Source organism: Myotis yumanensis, unplaced genomic scaffold (assembly GCF_028538775.1).
Source record: "Myotis yumanensis isolate MYYU_CA2020_CCGP unplaced genomic scaffold, mMyoYum1.0.hap1 SCAF_6, whole genome shotgun sequence".
NCBI classification, from domain to species: Eukaryota; Metazoa; Chordata; class Mammalia; order Chiroptera; family Vespertilionidae; genus Myotis; species Myotis yumanensis.
This window is the reverse complement of record NW_027223757.1, coordinates 75,268,768-75,288,112: the sequence shown is the minus strand read 5'-3', so window position 1 is coordinate 75,288,112 and position 19,345 is coordinate 75,268,768. Positions and strand designations below refer to the sequence as shown.

The following is a 19,345-nucleotide window of genomic DNA, read 5'->3' as shown; positions in this document are numbered from 1 at the left end:
CCCTATGACTATTTAGTAACTACCAATCTGTACTCCTCAATCTCTTCACCTTTTTCACTCAGTCTCCCAGCCCCCCTCCCCTCTTGAGTAGCTCTTCATTTAGATGGTAGGTATATACATTCTGGTTCTGCTCAAACTAGTAAAATTGTGAACAATAAACTTCTTTGTTCCTTGGTTTCTGTCTCTGAAGAATATAAATGTACCTGCAAAGTATGATTGTTGTGAGGCTAAAATGAATTGGTCTATGATAAACACCCAGAATGGTGCCCAATAAATGCTCATTGTGTGTTTGTTATTGTTATTAACTAAACTAGAGGTCCAGTGCACAAAATTCATGCACGGGGGGGGGGGGGGGGGGGGGGCGAAGGGTCCCTCAGCCCGGCCTGCACCCTCTTGCAATCCGGGACTTTTCGAGGGATGTCTGACTGCCAGTTTAGGCCCGATCCCGCAGATCAGGCCTAAACCGGCAGTTGGATATCCCTCTCGCAATCTGGGACCGCTGGCTCCTAACCACTCACCTGCGGGCCTGGTCGCCCCCAATTGCTCACCTGGCTGCCTGATTTTGCCCCTAAAACTCAAGCTTCTTCTTTATTTTTAATATTTATATTTCTTCTTTATTTTTTATTTTAAAAGTCAAGCTTCTTGAGAACATGAGGCATTTAACATTATTCCATATTCCTTACAGAGAGCTAAGAATGGTAAAACACAGCAAATACTTAATACTTATGGGTTTCTATACAAACACTTTCCAACCAGGAATGTTTTAATAGGCAGTCTCCAAAAACTTGAACTGGAAAACCTAAAAGTAGAGTGCTCAGATTTCAGGCATCAGGTGCTATTAGCAGGATTTCTATCCCAATTAAACTCTAATTCTTAGCTCTCAATAGTGTGGACAAACTGCCCTTCACTGTCTCCAAATTTTCTTATTCGTCACCATCCCATTTTCCTTTTTTTTTTTTTTTTTTTGAGTTCAATGTTTTATATCCACATCACTATCAACTACCATACAAAACCCACCTGCCAGTCTGGCTGGGCAGGCAGGAGGGGGGTCCATGGCAGCATAGAAAACCGGGGTTCTCGTCCCAAAAGAGGAGAAAATGGGTTTACAGTCAAGGAAACAAAATCAGAACCCAACATGGAGAAGCCTTGAAACTGCATGGAGCGAAGTTACTGTGGGCAGTGGTGCATCTCGGCTGGCCCAGCAGTACCTGCAGCGGCCTCAGTTCCTGGGAAGCCTGGGGTCAGATAGGGCCCAGCTCTTGAAGTTATTTTTAATAATTTTGCTTTTGGGGGAGGAGGACTTCTGGGCAGCAGCTCCATGTGGGGTAACCGGTGCGGGTTTCACTTCAGGGTTTGGAGGGGAAGTTGGGTCTGTGGGGCGGGACTCCCTGACCCCAAATGCCACAGCTCAGGTTCTTGGAAGTGGCCCAGCCAAGTTCTTTTCTGCCTTCTTCCTGCCCTGACCCCAGGTCTACGGCTTAAAAATCAGGCCACCCCAGGCTGAGGCTGAGCACCCAAGGGGCCTTTGTAAACGTGGCAGGTCCAGGCAGGGGGATCTTGGGGGAACTGTAGGAACTGGTGGGGGCAGCCAGAGCCAGGGGAGGGCAGTGCCCATGGGGAAAGGGGGCATGGGCTGGAGGAGGTATGCTCCTCCAACAGAGACTTAGAGGTACAGAGACTAAAAGAGACAGAGAGGACAGAAATGGGGATAGAAAGAGCTACAGGAAGAGAAAGACTCAGAAAGCAAGAGAGAGATTGAGACAGAGAAAGATTCACAAAGAAGAGAGACAGACAGACAGAAAGTTGGAGTCCTGCTCTGTATGAGTCAGCAGGCTGGGTGGTGGGGAAGGGGGTGGCGGGTGATGGGCTCGCACGGGATGTGCCAGTGTGAGGGTAAGTGCATCATTGTGTTGCACGAGGGAGGTGTGCTGGTCATGCAGCACCAGCTTCTTCAGAGACCCGTACAGGCTGTAGGGCTCCGCAAAACCCAAGCCAGTGGCCGTGCGGTAGATGACACAGTGCTTGGTATCGCCTTCCACCACCACAGAGCAGGCATAGCAGCCCCGCTGGCTGCTCTCACGGATGAGGAAGGTACCATCCCACCTGCCGTTCAGCATTTCCTCAGCCTGCGAGCGGTTGATCTTGCCCACATGCCAGGTTCGTTCCTCAAGGTGAGGAGGTCATCCTCATCCTCCATCAGTGCGTACTGCTCTTCAGGCTCATTTTTGATTCCCAACCACTCGGTGATTTTCTTCTGCCGGGCACCTTTCTGGGTGAGCCATACCAACTGGATCTCGTGCAGCTGCATGAGGTCTGGCTTCAGGCTGTTCATGTGCTTATCAATCTCCCGGTTGTCCACGGCCTGTGTCCGAAGCTCCTGTTCCAGCTTCATGCGGCTCTTGTGGATCTTGGTCATGTGAGACTTGAGCTGTTCCGAGTTCAGCAGGATTCTCTGCATCTCTTTTTCATTGCACTCACGCCAGAAGCGCTCCAGATACTCCTTGCTGCACTTCTCTTGAGTCTAGCCCTGCTCTTCGAAGATCTTGATGGTTTCATTGAAGGCTTTGATGGCGGTGCGCTTCATCTGCAGCTCCTGGGAGGTGCGTGTGTGCTCCTCGTAGAGCTGGTCGTACTCAGGGCTCTTGTTCTCCGCTTCAAACCAAGGTAACAAATGAAACCTTTAATTCTGGTCTTCCTCGCCGCAAGGGAACAGCAAACCTCAATAGAAATAATTTCCCGCCAGAAGTCACGTCCAAATACTGCCAGACTGAGGACTATAGGGCTGACTATGTACATGTGCAATAACAGGCTCACGTTCTAGCGGTAGGCGCCCAGGCGTCCTCCACAATCCCACAGTCCTCTGGCCGCATACTTCCAGGTTTTCTAGCTCCTCCTTAAATGGTGTTTCCTTCAGTTGTGTTGCAAGTCCAGGGCCTCTAGTTGGAGAGGATTTTTCTGTTCTTTGGAGTTGATAGCTGTTTACTATTTGGAATCAGTGAAGTTTCGGGAGTACTGCTGCGCTGCCATGAACATGTCGGTCCGAAGCGCACTCGTGAGACAACCGCCCATTCAGTCCACAGCTGGCGCCGTCCTGGTTCACAAGGAGAAAGGTACTGTGCTGAGCCATTTTCCAATTGAATCTTCCTCTTCCTTCCCCAGCACACTCCAAACCTACTCCAGGCCGACCACCCCAACCCTGCAGACCCTTAAGACCTTCCCCTCTATTTCTTCGACTTTCCCCCATCAAACTCTCACCCTATCACATTGCCTAGGGGCGCCCCTAACTGCTCCCTGGGGGGCGGGCCCGCCTGGGCGAGGGGCGGTGGTGTTCTGGTCTCTGGTCATTCTGGTCATTCCGGTAGTTGGCTTTAGATAGATAGATAGATGATAGATAGATAGATAGATTATAAAGAATCATTTCTTACCACATCAAAACTACCTCTAGTTGAAAAGAATCAAAGATAAAATTCTCTTTTTTTAAAAAAGAGGACTTAGATGCGTATTTAAAGATGTGTAAAGTGAATTTCACAGAGGAGGAATACTAACTAAATGCTGAGAGAACAAAATAAAATATGAAAATGATATATAGCTTTTGATTACAACTACATACGATTCCAGTTGCATGAAAACTGGAAGAGATTGTAAGGGGAAGCTAAATGTGTACAGGGAATTGCACAAAGGAGGAATGCTTACTAAATCATTGTTTCTCCCTAGGAAAAAGCAATCACAAAATTCTTAGGCTATAGCATAAAGGCAGTAGAGGAACCAAAAGGAAGAATAGATCAGTGCTATTTATGATTAAGTCCAAGTAAGATTATGAAATCTGGGATGCTTCAGGCCGGTCAATTTTAGATAGCATTTGAAACAATTGGGTCGAATTTTGGTGCTCTGTTCTCTTGGGTTTCCAGCCGTTGCTTAGGGGCTGCTGAAACCCTTCCTGGAACAGGCAGTCTAGGCCAACTCTGATTTACCTAGTCAATATACATTTTAGTTACCACTCATCTCAAACTTTTTGCAAATTTAATAGTTTTAATTTATTCAAATAATTTTTTCAATGAGACAAAAATGGATTTCTGACTCTGTATGTGTAATTCCCCCCACAATCTCTTCCAGTTTTCATACAACTGGAATAGTATCTAGTTGTAATCAAAAGCTATATATCATTTTCATATTTTATTTAGTTCACTCAACATAACTTTTTTGTATTCTTTCTACATTTATCTTAGCCATAGAATCATTCATCAAACTTCTGTATAAATCTTGAATAATTTTCCAATTATTGACTATTTCGGTTGTTTTTATATTTTCCTTTTAAAATGCTGTTATAAATGTCTTTGCTACGTTTTCCGTTTTTCATATTATTTATTTTAAACAAATTCTAAAAATTGGATGATTAAGTCGAAGGCATAAACATTTCTATGTATCAGGTCAAAGGCATAAGCACTTTTATGTATCGCCCTGCATATGCACACACATAGCCAGCTTTCGACTTCTGTCAGCATTAAATGTGTGTAATATATTTGACTCAAAATAAATACTTTGACTAGCTCAGATTGATGCATGAGAGACTGATGGCCTTTTCTTTCCTCATTTGAGAAAGAATTCTAAGCAGTATGAGTATGTATGCATATGCATGCATATGCACAAACTTCTGAATATTTGGAGGCAAGAGGACTTTCTCTAGTATTTTGGTCATGCTGTACAGCAGTATAAAGCTTGCTTACTTGGGGAGGCCAGTTTAAGTAGAATTTAAAGAGATATGGACCGAGGGAAGCAATAGATGTTTTTCCCCAGCATTATATTATTATAATTTAATGAGAAGTAGATTGGTTTGGCAGGTGGTTTGTTACTTCAGCAAACACTTTGTGGAACCTCTCCTATTTCTAAAGCACAGAGTTGGAGTGCTGTTACAACTACAAATAGTAAAAACTACACTCTCAGCTCTCAGTGACTTCTTAGTCAAATAAGGGAGATAACACATGACCTCAAATCAATTTAATACTAATTAGAAAATGATGTCTCATCCAGAAATAATGTGGAAGTTAAGGAGTATTTTTATTTCCATTACAGGCCAGTGAGATTTGTGTTCAAAACTAATTGCGTAAGCTTTCTGGCCTTTATCAGTGGCATCAACACATGAAAATATTTGGGAAACTTCATGAAAGTCCAGTATCCTTGTGGAAAGCAAACACACTGTAATTTACCAAAGACATTTATTTATCAATGCGCAGTCTCTTCTGGGAGGTTGAGATTAATGGGAGAACAACTTATAAATTATTTAAAAATTTATGAGTTGGCATTTGATCTTTAGCATGACACTAAGATTAATTCAGCACATAGTATGTAGTTGTAGCTGAATTAATCAAATATGCTGAAATGGATAAAAGGAAGAAATTGACTTTGATGTACTGTTTAATAGTTGTCATTACATTAAATGCCCAGCAAGTTCAATAAAATAGTTTAGAAATAAAACAAAAGGGGAATTGTAAAATTGGCACTTTAATTCTTTCTCTTAGAATTGTACCTTAATTAACCTTCAACAGCTGCTGCAGAATTCTTAAAGTAGCAGATTCTTTAGAAACAGACATGAAAGTTTCCATTTTTTAATATCATCAGCTTATTCCAATTCACTTTCTGGAATTATATTTGATCACTTTTTCAGTTAAGGCTAAATTTTATTGTCTTCTTCTAAACAGGCAATCAACATTTTGAGACTTTCTTAGGTTGAAGTGCTAATCACCTGAAATGAATTTTGTGTTTTAATATTCAAGTCACAAAGTAAAAGCTGTCCTGCACATAGCCCATACCTTGAACATTGTAGGCAGAAACGGGAAATCCAGGGTGCTATAAGACCTCCAAATCTTCATTGTAATACACAGGACTGGTGTAAGTGAAAGGAATCAAACTGTATAGAGTTTAGGCCAAAACAGTATTGTATTGATTCACACATCCAAGCCAAATTTGACAATCCAGATCTCACCTGAGACTGGGCTGTACAGGCCCTCGGGAGTATTTGAAGCTGGGATTTCCAGCAGCCAGGTTATTCCCTGGGCACCGAGCCCTAGTTCTTTCTTCCTGTCAGTTTCTTTCCCATCACATATTGGAGTTGTCATGTGGATGGAGACATGTCATCAGTGGCTTTTGAATTTTACTAGTATGTCTTTAACCTTGCCATTTACGAGGAGGATGGGCTATAACAATTCATCCCTAAATTTAAAACATCCAAAAGAAAAGTTCTTGTTGATCCAGTTAAGGCCAACTGTTAATACTGAACCTGGTCTAATGAAATAATTAATGGGACACTCTATCAGAAGCAATCTTAAACCTTATAAATACGTTTTTGGCTTTGCTCTCATAACAACTCTGTGAAGTGGGAATATTATAACTATTACTTGATCCATGATATAATTGAGGCTTAAAGAATTAGTTAACTGGCATAAATTCACCAGCTTGTGAATTTGCAGCCATAATTTGCTTCTAGGTTTATTTTTCTGTCCTCCACCATCTATCTCTGGGATTACATCCTCTGAGTCAGGTGTTCTCCTATTCATTGGCAGGTGAAGGGACCCTGAAGAAACATGCCAACACCCAGAGTAGTCAGAGTGGAAGAGGGGGTTAGAGGTGGGGAAGCATCTTAGAGACTAGGACACTATTACACTTTAACCTTCACCTACAGAGATTTCAGTGGTGTTTGTTTTTCCGGTGAATGTTGATTGCCCTGACTAATACAGGACACGTCTAAGTCACTTCATGTTCAAGTGTTCCAAGTGTCCAAAGAATCTTCGTGTGTCTCTAGGTCTGCAATTCAGAGGTCACAATTTAGGTTTGCTTATTTTTATTTATTTATTTATTAGAACTAGGAAATATATAGGGTGGGATAAAAGTAGGTTTTCAGTTGTGAGTATGTGAAACACAGAGTTTCTTCTTGTATTAGTATTTATTAGTTATTATTTTCTATATGAACAACTGTAAGCCTGATTTTTGTCCCACCCTGTGTTTGTTTCTTCTTGAGATAATTTCAGGATTATTCAGTGAATGCTATCCTTTCCTTCCCAATAAAGTGAATTAACCTTTCTCTTTGGTATGTATACAGATAACAAAGAGAACAAATGTACACTGAGTGGCCAGATTATTATGACCACCCCATCAGTACTTCATTGACACTTCCAAAAATACTCAATATTGAAAACTTCCTAAGAAAATACTCTTAAGGTTTTATTATTATTATTATTATTATTTGCATAACTGATTCACTTCATTATACTAATGGGGTGGTCATAATAATCTGGCTGATCATAATAATCTGGCCACTCAGTGTATTTTACATACACATGTTCAGGTGGAGACCTTTATAATTGCTTGATGATGAAAATTATGCTTTTAAGTTCAAAATTAAATAAAATACTCAAAATTGTAAGAAAATATCCTGTATAATAAAAGGCTAATCTGCAAATAGATCAAATAGCAGAACAACCGAACAACTGGTTGCTATGACGTGCACTGACCACCAGGGGGCACGCGCAGAACATGGTGGTTGTAGGCTTTGGCTGGATGGTGGAGCAGGTGTGCAGGGGCACCAGACCAAGGCAGGGTGCCAGTTGCTGTCATCAGGGCGAGCCTCTGGTGGTTATTGAAAATTCTTTGCTCCCCTGCGCCATGGTCCTGCCTGGCGTTCACACCTGCTGCAGGTGCTGGTCCTGCTCGCACCCGCTGCCGGTGCCCAGCACCAGCCCCCATTGCTTGGCACTGTCAGTGGGTGTGAGCGGCGGCTGCCAGCCCCGATCGTTCCTCAGGGCTTCTCCACCCTGCTCCTGAGGGGCGATTGGGGCAGCAGCTGCTGCTCGCACCTGCTGACTTCGCCTGCAGAGAGGGGACCAGGGGGTCACAGTGGGAGGGCCTGAGTGGGGGCACAGAGGACGGGCTGAGATGCATCCCTGTGCCCACTGCAGCCTTGTGGCCCACAGTTCCTTTCTTTTTAAAATATATTTTATTGTTTTTTTACAGAGAGAAAGGGAGAGGAATAGAGAGTTAGAAACATCAATGAGAGAGAAACATCTATCAGCTGCCTCCTGCACACCTTCTACTGGGGATGTGCCCGCAACCAAGGTACATGCCCTTGACTGGAATTGAACCGGGGACCTTTCGGTCCGCAGGCTGACGCTCTATCCACTGAGCCAAACCGGTTAGGGCACCCACAGTTCCTTTCAAGGTGCACAAATCCGTGTCCGGGGCCACTAGTGTTCTTTATAAAAAAAGATCAAATCAGCAGTATTTTTATTTCAAGCATAACAGACTAAACTACAAAGTAAGCTTAAACTATATCTTATTTCTCTTTGGTACCATGTTTCATCAACATAATTTTTGAAAAGTTGTGAAAAAATACAGGCAAAATGCAGAGTGGTTGCATTCAAGGTGTTGGCTCATTCAACAATCCTTTTTGTTTGTTTGTTTTGCTAAGCATTTTTTTAAAAAAAATATATTTTATTGATTTTTTACAGAGAGGAAAGGAGAGGGATAGAGAGTTAGAAACATCAATGAGAGAGAAACATCGATCAGCTGCCTCCTGCACACCTCCTGCTGGGGATGTGCCTGCAACCAAGGTACATGCCCTTGACCGGAATCGAACCTGGGACCTTTCAGTCTGCAGCCGACGCTCTATCCACTGAGCCAAACCGGTTAGGGCGCTAAGCATTTTTTTTTTTATCTGTATGGCAATGTGCCCACTATACAGTTCCTCATTTTTTTTCATTTTTCCCCCTCTCTGTTCCTTTTGGAGGAACACACCAAATGATTGCTTTGACGCTGTAGTGTTACGCATTGAGGGAGGACCCATTCCTGCTGTCTGTGCACAACTGCTTGACTGTTATACCAAGACACAGCAATCCAACGTATCCCCTCAGTCAGTCTCACCTCAGTCAGTCCCCATGCCTCATTCATCATTTTTGTTGTTTTGCCTTCATTTTTTTCCCAGGTATTTAGTATCATGCTGAGACTAGCCCAGCTTGATATAATGTCAGATTTCCCCACCTTCTCTATGATTGATATCCTAGATAATGGCACTTTGTTAAACTAGATTGCTTTAAGCAAAGAGCCTCTGTTAACATTTTGGTTACATAGATAAAGTAGGTATATCCAGCTAATGATTTTCAAGATGACAGTTTATGTAATGTGCCTCTGGGACCATGTTGCTTCTTTTGTTTCTGGAAAAGGCATTGGTATGTCAAATTTATTACATGCAAAATTTATTTTTTAACCTCAAGGAACCCTTTCCACAGCTATTATGATGTTCTGCAATTTTTTTCTGCCCTGGACAAAGAAAAACAAATATGATAAATGAACTCATTATATAAGGCAGAGATTCCTAATATTTGTTGGGCCATGCATCCTTTTGTCAGTTTGAGGAAGCTGATGGTCCCCTTTTAGCATTTTTATTTTACATGCATAATTTAAAATACACACCTCAAGGGAAACCACTTATACGGAAATTGGGGCATCAACATATTTTTTAAAAAGTTGTGACAGTAGTATGTGCTTCTTTATTCATTCAATAACAGAATTTGGTGATGAGTCTAATAACTCTTATAATTTGAAAGTAGCGACCAGTGATTTTGCTATATCTGCAATACAATATTTTTAAAAATTATGAATTTAATAAGTATCAAAGTTACAGATAGTGCTAATTCTACAGAGGTTGATTGATTACATTTATAGTTGAAGGGAATGTTAAATTTCAGTTAGAAATCAATGAAAACATAATGTAAAATTTTTCCCATGATGAATACTGTCTCTATCAAAGTTGTCACCTCCATAGACTATAATCATATTTGCATACTATTTCTAATTCCAGAAACTTCCTTGGGAACAGTTTTTCCTCATCTTTTAAGTTCATGATAAGTAATTTTCTTTCAATAGCAGATTTTATTTTTAGAGTCAAAGTCATGGTGAGTTAACCTGTTTATGTTTTTTTTTTTTTGTAGGTATAATTTTAAGGCAGTAAAATTAGTTTCCTTGTTTTATAACTTAGTTTTTAAGTTAACTCCAAGAGAAAGTTAAAAATATTTTGTGAAATGGCAGAAACATGAAATAGACATATAAACTCCCCAAGGTAAATTATTGTAGATAAAGTTCATATGGACATATGTTTGTTAAAAAAAAAAAAAATCTTAGTTCATGAACCTTATGTTATAATTTGGGAGTAGAAATACTCTCCCATTAAACTTCAAATCCCATGATTTCAGTATTTGTATTTTCTGCTTCAGCTTCTAAACTCTGCCACATTCCAAATGAAATGAAGAACTGTTTATGGTAGAGTCCATTAGTAACTGTTTTTTGGAGTTTCCTAGGATTCTGCTTCATGAAGCATGCCTTCATTTACTTCAAATGGCACTGTGGTGCTTTCTGGGAGGTCGTAAGCAGAGCAGAAACGAAGTCTTGTGGGAATCTGTCATCAAAAGTAATCTTGCTCTCCTTCTCGCTGAATATTTTATGTAAGTGTAGTGAGTGACTGATTGACTTCATTCTTCTCTGCTTACAAACCTCTGAGTAACAATCAGCCCATAGATACCCATAGGTGCTTTCCAAGCATTCCTCTTTTTCCTTCTCCTCACGGGTTGCTGGTAACTTTGTCAGCTTCTGGTGGACACCAGTAGCCTTGAGATCTCTGGGGATGTTTGCCATCCCTCTCTCAACTTTGCCACAGGTATCAGAGGCCCAGTGGCTGCACTCAGCACTCACTCCCTTCAGATAGGGGACCTCAGTGCTCTCCTGGAGACCTTGCCCAACCGCTAAACTGCATCCTTTTCCTGGGGATAGGAGGGCGAAGGATTGGGACTTGGAGTGCCTTTCTGCAGTAGCAAGTTGCCCCTTTCTCATACACCTTGGTATTGGTGGAAGTGGAGTATCCACCAGTGAAAGTGGGGGACCCCTCTCCCCACTGGGTGCTAGAGGTTGGGTCTTTATGATATCTTGAGAAGAAGAAATTTCTGAGACTCTCATTGGAGGATGAGTGATTTTTATTTGCATGGAATTACATCCTTGGGTTTCAAAGTTCCATTTCCCTTAGTCCAGGCCTGGAGAAGATGCAGTTGGGGATGTAGTAAAGCTAGAAGCAAAGCTAGTGTCCAAAGTTTCTGTTCCACGGTGGATCTGGGTTGTTTAGTATTAGGCTAGTTGCAGGCCATTAGTCCATTGTGTGTGGGGTCCACATGGCCCACAGCAAATGCAAGAGAGTAGGAGCATGAGAATCCCAGAGGACAGGAGTCAGTGTGAGCAAGAAAGAGAACTCCTTTGTTTAGGAATTTGAGTTTTGTAAATCTTCCCGTGCTTGCAGAGGCCATGCCTACCCTGGCCAATGACCTACTCCCAGGAGTGATTGACAAGTACCTCCCTATGTCACCCAGACTTTACTGGGCATGCATCTAAATTGCAGCTGTGTGGCAAAGCTGCACAAATGGCATGCCCATAATATTTGGCCTTGCTCCTTTCCAGTTATTAATAACTGGGTTCATTACAACGGCATCACCTTGACCACTCCCATGTATCAGTTTTCAGCTTTCCATAGTTGCTTCTGCCAGGACATTCCATTCTAATACCCATTAAATTGTATTTTTAGCATGATAGTTCCAATTTTAGAAGTTCAATTGGCTTTGTGAGTTTTCTGAGAATTTAGTACATGTTACTATGTTCTTATAGAAAAACAACACAAGTAGTTTAGAAGTAAACTTTCAGTATCTATCTATAAATTGATAATTACTGTAGTTTACTTTTCTTTGGTTAATCCTAACTGGACATATTTTAACCAATTCTTGTAAACCAGAACACTGAGTCCATGGGCCCTAGAATAGTGGTTCTCAAATTTTAGAATTTCTTAAAAGTGTGCTATGACATAGATTGCTGAGTCCCACCTCCAGAGTTCCTGATTTAGCAAGTCTGGGTGGGAACTGAGAATTTGCATTTCTAACACATTCCCAGGTGATATCATGTTATTGGTCTAGAAGCAGAACTACATCTAAAACTACTACTAATCTCTGTTATTCCGAATATAATCTGAATCTCAAATTTTTCCAAGAGTGTGATTTTTAAATTCCTCCAGAAGAGACAACTAAATGGATGTGCATCCAGGCTCACTGGTAACTTCCTTAGATTTAATCACCAAATTTTAGGCTTGCTATCAGATATTAACTCCACAATTTATAATGAAAATTTTTTATAAACTAGCCCTAAATGGCTACTATTTATGAATTCATATTTTTAACCTGTGCTAAACCAAACTAAGTTTAATTTTTTTTTGTCCCAGCCATTTCTTTGGCCTCTGAACCACATTTTCTAAAGCAAAAAATTTTTAACAGTTTAAAAAACTAAATTTTCACCAAGTTTGTTATTTTGTTAGTTTAAAGTTAAGTGGGTTTTTTGGTTTGTTTTGCTTTTTACAGTACTATTGATAAATGACTTCCAGTATGTGCCTGCTGTGATAGGTGGGAAATGTAATTGATTTTATAGTAGTGTTGAGTGCTCACCTCTGTGACCTACCTATACTGTGCAGATGTGTGAATTGAATTGGAATGGGAGAATTCTGTTGCTAATCACCACATGACCCCAGACTTGGCATCACTTTTCCTTTCTTGAGAAAAAATGAAATCAAAGCTATAACATGTTTTTCTGTTTCTTTGTGTTTTTTTTCTGTTGTTTTGTTTTCCTGCTGGCCCTCATGTTCTCACTTTAAAAAACAAATACCTTTTGATTACATGTATCTTTGTTCAGTTGTCTTCCTGAAAGATAACTAATGTTCATATTTTAGGTTGAGGAGGTTTGCATTGCACATAAGTAAAAGTAGCCTGGGTTTGGCTTAATTTATGCAAATTGATGGGTGTGTCTCTTTGTTCCAGTGTTCCTCCTTCTGTATAAAGCATTCATATAACTAGGCAAGCAGAGTGGCATCAAAGAATGAGCCCAACCTTGGGCACATCAGTCTAGAGTTTAAAGCCCAACTGAGTTATTTGTTAGTTATGTGACCTTGGGCAAGTATGTAGTTTCCTTGTCTATAAAATTATATGGAGCCTGTGAGGGATTAGAAACACTAGATGTGAAATAGCTCGTACACAGTAAAATCCAATAAATGGAAGTTATTGGATAGATATAAATTCTTAAATTTGGTCATAAATTTCACATTTTTCTGATTTCCTCATTTACAAAAGCATAGCTACTATATTTATTTGAAAAACAAGTTCTAAGTCCCTGAATAATAATCAGAGAAATGCCTGTGTGCTTCTTACTGAATTTTTATCCAAGGTGATTGATGCTTATTTGTCCTCCTTTTTGGAGATGAATTTGTGTTTGGTTCATTGAATTTTAATAGCCACATCAGAAGTTTTACCAATTTGATCAGACTCTTTAAAGCAACTTTTAAGTATGCAATAGTTATAAATAGGATCGCTATTATGAGCTTGATAAATGTTGAAAATCCCTACCACCTTGCCTAACACATACCATTTACTCAATAAATATTAGGGATGATTGTTAGTAACTGTAATATTTAGAGATTCCATCATACATGTTTCCAGAATGTAAATGTTTTAAAAAGTAAACATGCTACTCCCCACCCCTCCTCCCCCATCACTACTTATATGGGTCCATAGTCAGGATGCAAGTTAAGATATCACTTCAGAGATATCTCACAAAGGGCTGTTTTCTCTTTTATTGCTTTGGCCTCCTGGTCTCCCAGGCCATCGAGGCAGTTTTCCTAATGACTCTGATTGCCCAGCACTAAAGCTGCTGCCTCACAAGTTCTTTTCTAGAGTCTGCCAGGTAATGCCTAAAGGTCAGTCCACAAAGCCAACCTAAGATTTGCCTTTGTCACTCAAGTTTCATTACACTTAAAAGAGAAGTTAGAATATCTATATATATAAAAGCCTAAGTGAGGGTTCGACCATTCCACCAGTAGCTATGATGCACACTGGCCACCATGGGGCAGACGCCCAATGCACAGGCATGGAAACATGGAACATACTGATGAATCTTAGAGGGAAGGGGTCTTGGGGTCCAGCCCCAGCAGGTCCAGGGGTTCCCAAAGGTGTGGACGGAGTCGTGAAGAAGGAATGACATGGAGACAGCGTTCAGTTGATCAGCCGCCTAGCCAGGTTCTGTAGCCAGGTTCTGTCTTTATTCTCCTGTTACATCTGTATTTATACCAGTTGATTTTAATCCTATCCATTCTATTCCAAAGTTTAGGGCGTTTGTTATCTCCATTCCAAGGTCACTACTCTATTGTTCTGTTAAGCTACAGGGAAGTAACTGAAGGAGATTATCCTAAGTAAAGATTATGTAGCTTAAGCGTGATTGTTCGTAGTTAAAGTGATTAACTACCCGCCTGGCACTTAGTTAAGGGGTTTTACTGATTTATTCCCTTCCTTAGTCCTGTTAATCCCTAACTCCAGGGAATAATCCCCACCTGGGGAAACAACCTTTCTCGGAGAGGTGACCTTGGTTAAAACACATAGCGCTAAGTAGGGGAGCAAACATATGAAGAACAGTATGTCATATACGCCAGGTCCCTTGAAACATATGCTGTGCAGATGTTTATTCTCTGCAGTGACTGTGTCAAGCAGCAAGGATGGACTGGCTTCCGGCAAAGGGGAAAGAGGGAGGGTGGGAAGAAATTAACCAAAGATCTTATATGCATACTATAGAACCATTTCTTCTTCTTTTTAAATTGACAAATGGTACAAAGGGCAGGAAGAAGTTAACTTGGATCCCAATTAAGAATTTTTTCAGTAATAGGGTGTATTATTTCTTTTTTTAGCCTACTGCTCTGATGAGCATCAGCATGATACATGTCTGATATCTCTGGAGAAGCATTTACTTCTAGGCAACCACCCTTATTCTCCTTTTCATATGGTTTTGGAATCAATGGATGTACCAAGAAGTGGCTTTGGGTGGGGAAACCTAAAGCCCCTCCCTATAATTTCCATTAGCCTTCCCAAAGCCAACTCCAAATAAGTATAAATCTAGCTAAAAGTTATGTGCTGATTGTGCAATCATCCGCAATGCATGGTCAAGGTGTCCTTTATCCAATCTAAACGAGGTTGATGTGTCTGGGCTTTGCTAAGCAGCATTTGGTGCCTTCACTGTCCTCCCTTTCACAATTGTAGTGGTGAGAGTTGACCTATAATTTGGAAAGGCTACTTGACGATGTTTCCGGGGAAAGCATCTCTAGGGCACTGCAAATAGGATTTAATTAATAGAAATGCAATGTAACACACACGTTTTCTGAAAAGAGGCATGTCTGTAGCCAATGTTTGAAAGATTTCCTGCTGGAAATTGATTGCAGTCCAATAGATTGTCTCTGGGTGGCTTTTGTAGACTTCAAAGAATAAATTTTGCATAGCGTCCTGGAGGCACTGCCAAGATCAGCGCCTGAATACAATTTTATCTTACACAGCCCTGGGTGGAAAATGTGCGCCTCCTATATTCCCAAAATGAAAGTGTACCCACTAATCATGGGGTCTGCTTAGTGGTGTTTGTTGGCTTGATTTAGGCTAGTGTTTAATGGGGATGAGGGCAGGATTTGCCAGAGGCAAGAACTTCAATGGATTTTTAGTTTTAAAAAGATAAAAGAGGGAAATCAAACTGGATTGTGAAGCTGATTCTTAAACAGCAACTGGACAACATTTTCGTAGCTCTGATGTCTCCCAGGAGCAAAGGACTGAGATGAATGATCCACTGAGAATGCTTCTTGCATTAGACCAAGTGAGGAGAGAGCCCCTTTCATTAGATTTTACTCTTCCTGCTGCGTTGCTAGGCATTTCTACATTGACATGTACATTTTTATCCACAGTGCTTTAGACTTTAGTCTCTGCACTATGCAAAGCCTGAACTATCAAAACTGGCACACTATCCTAAGTACATCCAAATCAGCCCCAGAGGAGTGATCAGTCCCCTTTGACTGGTGGTAAATGTCTATTTGGACTAGAGCAGTGGTTCTCAACTTGTGGATCATGACCCCTTTGGCAGTCGAACGACCCTTTCACAGGGGTTGCCTAAGACCATCCTGCATGTCAGATATTTACATTATGATTCATAACAGTAGCAACATTACAGTTATGAAGTAGCAACGAAAATATTTTATGGTTGGGTCACAACATGAGGAACTGTATTTAAAGGGCCAGAAGGTTGAGAACCACTGGGTTAGAGGATGGCAATCCTTTGGGTACAGGGCCAGATAGTCAATATCTTAGTCTTTGTAGGCTGTAACTATTTGACCGCAGGGTTGCAGCAGAAGACAATATAGTAGAAATGAATGAGTGTGGCTATCTACACTAATAAAAGAGAAACATGGTAATTAGCGTATGACCACTACCCTTTTCATTGGCTAATCAGTGAGTATATGCAAATTAATTGTCAGCCAAGATGGTGGCCGGCAGCCAGGCAGCTGGAAACGAACATGAGGCTTGCTTGCTTCAGTGAAGGAGGACTCGAACGTTCCCCGCCTGCCTTGCCGGCCTCTGAGCTGGCAGTTTGAAACTTTGTAACAAATATAGAAGCTAAACAAAACCCCAGAAACCAGCTTTCAGCCGCCGGGATCTCAGAGCTGGAGTTATACATTGTTTCAATTATAGAACACAAACAAACCATATACCAGCTTTCAGCAGCCTAGGCCTCAGAGCTAGAGCCAGAGCTAAAGTTGGCCCAGAATAAAAAAAAAAAAGAAAAAAAGGAACGGTTGGGAGCTTCAGTCAATCGCCAGCCTGAAGGCAGCCCTCAGCCCCTCACTCAGACTGGCCAGGCACCCCAGTGGGGACCCGCAGCCTGAAGGGTGTGTGACCAGCTGCAAACAGCCATCATCCCCTCATCCAGGCTGGCCAGGCACCCAAATGGGGACCCCCACCCTGATCCAGGACACCCTTCAGGGCAAACCAGCCGGCCCCCACCCGTGCACCAGGCCTCTATCCTATATAGTAAAAGGGTAATATGCCTCCCAGCACCGGGATCAGCAGAGCCGCGAGGCCTCCTGGCACCGGATCAGCGTGACGGGGCAGCATCCCAACCCCCTGATCAGCCCTGCTCTGTGTGTGACAGGGTGCAGCGCCCCAACCACCGCCCCCCCCCCCCCCAGGCCCTGCTCTGTGTGTGACAGGGTAGAGCCATAACCTCCCCATCGGGCCTGCCCTGAGTGTGACAGTGGCGGCGCCTCAACCCCCTGATCGGCCCTGCTCTGTGGGTGATAGAGGGCAGTGCCCCAACCCCTCCCCCCGCCCCGACGGGCCCTGCTCTGTGTGTGATAGGGTAGAGCCATAACCTCCCCATTGGCCCTGCCCTGAGTGTGACAGTGGCGGTGCCCCAACCCCCTGATCGGCCCTGCTCTGTGGGTGATAGAGGGCGGCGCCCCAACCCCCTGATCCGCCCTGCTCTGTGTGTGACAGGGGGCGGTGCCCTAACTCCCCTATTGGCCCTACTCTGTGAGTGACAGGGGGGAGCTCCTCAACCCCCTGATCAGCCCTGCTCTGTGCGTGACAGGGGGGAGCTCTCCAACCCCCTGATGGGCCCTGCTCTTTGCATGACAGGGAGCAGCGCCCAACCCCCTGATTGGCCCTGCTCTGTGCGTGACAGGGTACGGAGCCCCAACCCCCCTGATGGGCCCTGCTCTGTGCGTGAGAGGGGGCAGCGCCCCAACCCCCTGATTGGCCCTGCTCTGTGCGTGACAGGGGGTGGCGCCCCAACCTCCCCATTGACCCTGCCTTGAGTATGACAGGGGGCGGTGCCCCAACCCCCCAATCAACCTTACCCTGAGCGTGACTGAGGGTGGCATCGCAACCTCCCAATCTGCCCTGCTCTGTGCATGACAGGGGGCAGCGCCCCAACTCCCCAATCAGCCCTGCTCTGAGCCCGACCAGGGGCTGCACCTAGGGATTGGGCCTGCCCTCTGCCACCCAGCAGCAGGCCTAAGCCAGCAGGTCGTTATCTCCTGAGGGGTCCCAGACTGCGAGAGGGCACAGGCCGGCCTGAGGGACCCCCCCTCTCCCCCCTAGTGCACAAATTTTTGTGCACTGGGCCTCTAGTATTACAATAAAACTTTATTTTCCAAAATAGGTGGCAGGCCAGAATTGGTTTGTGGACCTTCCTTGCAGACCTCTGATTTAGACCATTTCTAGTGAATCTATAAAAAGTAGACTGTACTAAAAGCTTTAATATTCAAAATAATTATCAGGTATGATCTTGCTTAAAAAGGACACCAAACTTCACTTTTCCTTAAGAAATTTAAAAGGGCAGTAAGGGCTCTTAATAGCATACCCTCCAGCCCTAGCTGGTGTCGTTCAGTGGTTAGAGTGTTGGCCACACACGGAAAGGTCTTGGGTTTGATTCCAGGTCAAGGGCACTTACCTGGGTTACAGGTTTGGTCCTGCCCTCATGGTTGGGTGCGTGCAGGAGGCAACCAATCTGTGTGTCTCTCTCACACCAATGTTTCTCTCTCTCTCTCTCTTCCTGTCCTCCCCCCAACTCTCCTGTTCCACTCTCTAAAAACCAATGGAAAAAATATCCTTGGGTGAAGATTAACAAAAACAAACAAATAAATAAAATAAAAGCACATTCTATATAGCAGAGGGAGACTGTGTGTCTTATTAATGTTAGGAAAAGGCAAATGCCACCTGTCAAGTACTGGTGCATTGATGAAAAAGGTACATCAGTGAAAAAGGTGGGACCAAGAGCTGCATCAACTTAGAACACTGACTGATTTTGGCACAACATTTATAAAGTGTGCACAGAAGTAAGTGCTTTAAGAAGCAGATGGATAAAGTTCAACCAAGAGCATCAATCTTCAAAACACATGGCTCACGACATATCTTTTCTTGCCAGACATATAGTTGGGTTATTTAAACTATTATTGAAAATTATGGAGTATTTTTCATTAATGAGAAAATAGCTTTCCATGCAGCTGAAAATTAACAGTGTTCTAGATCAGGAATCCACTTCACTGTGGTCCAGTTTGTTCTCATTTTCACTCAGCAATTTAACAGAAAAGTGGGATGGTGACCTGAATAGGTTATATGCTTTCATGACCTACTATTATTTTGGCAGAAATGTTTCAACTGGCTCCATTTACCACTCCCGACAGGCAGGGAGTTCGTTGTTGAATCAAAGCTACTGCCTTTGATGTACCTACTGCTTCTAACTTTCACCATTTAGGTTAACCGTGTTTGAAAATGGATTTGTAATCAATTCATTTTCTCTCTAAAAATTTGTGCTCATAAAATACCACACAGGTCGTAAGTAGTTAAAGTAGTTCTCTAGCACTTTTTACAGTCTTGGCACAAAGCTTGGGAATAGCATTGCCAGAGTTTCCTATTCCAAA

The 19,345-nt window shown here is 42.6% G+C and overlaps 1 protein-coding gene and 1 pseudogene across 7 annotated transcripts in view; one reads left to right on the top strand and one right to left on the bottom strand.

Moving 5' to 3' along the window:
* MLIP (muscular LMNA interacting protein) overlaps positions 1 to 19,345 on the top strand; it is a 239,603-nt gene that overhangs the window by 52,428 nt on the left and 167,830 nt on the right. The gene's annotated exons all lie outside the window — the stretch shown is intronic.
* LOC139012792 (phosphatidylinositol 3-kinase regulatory subunit beta pseudogene) lies at positions 1,773 to 6,113 on the bottom strand (annotated as a pseudogene).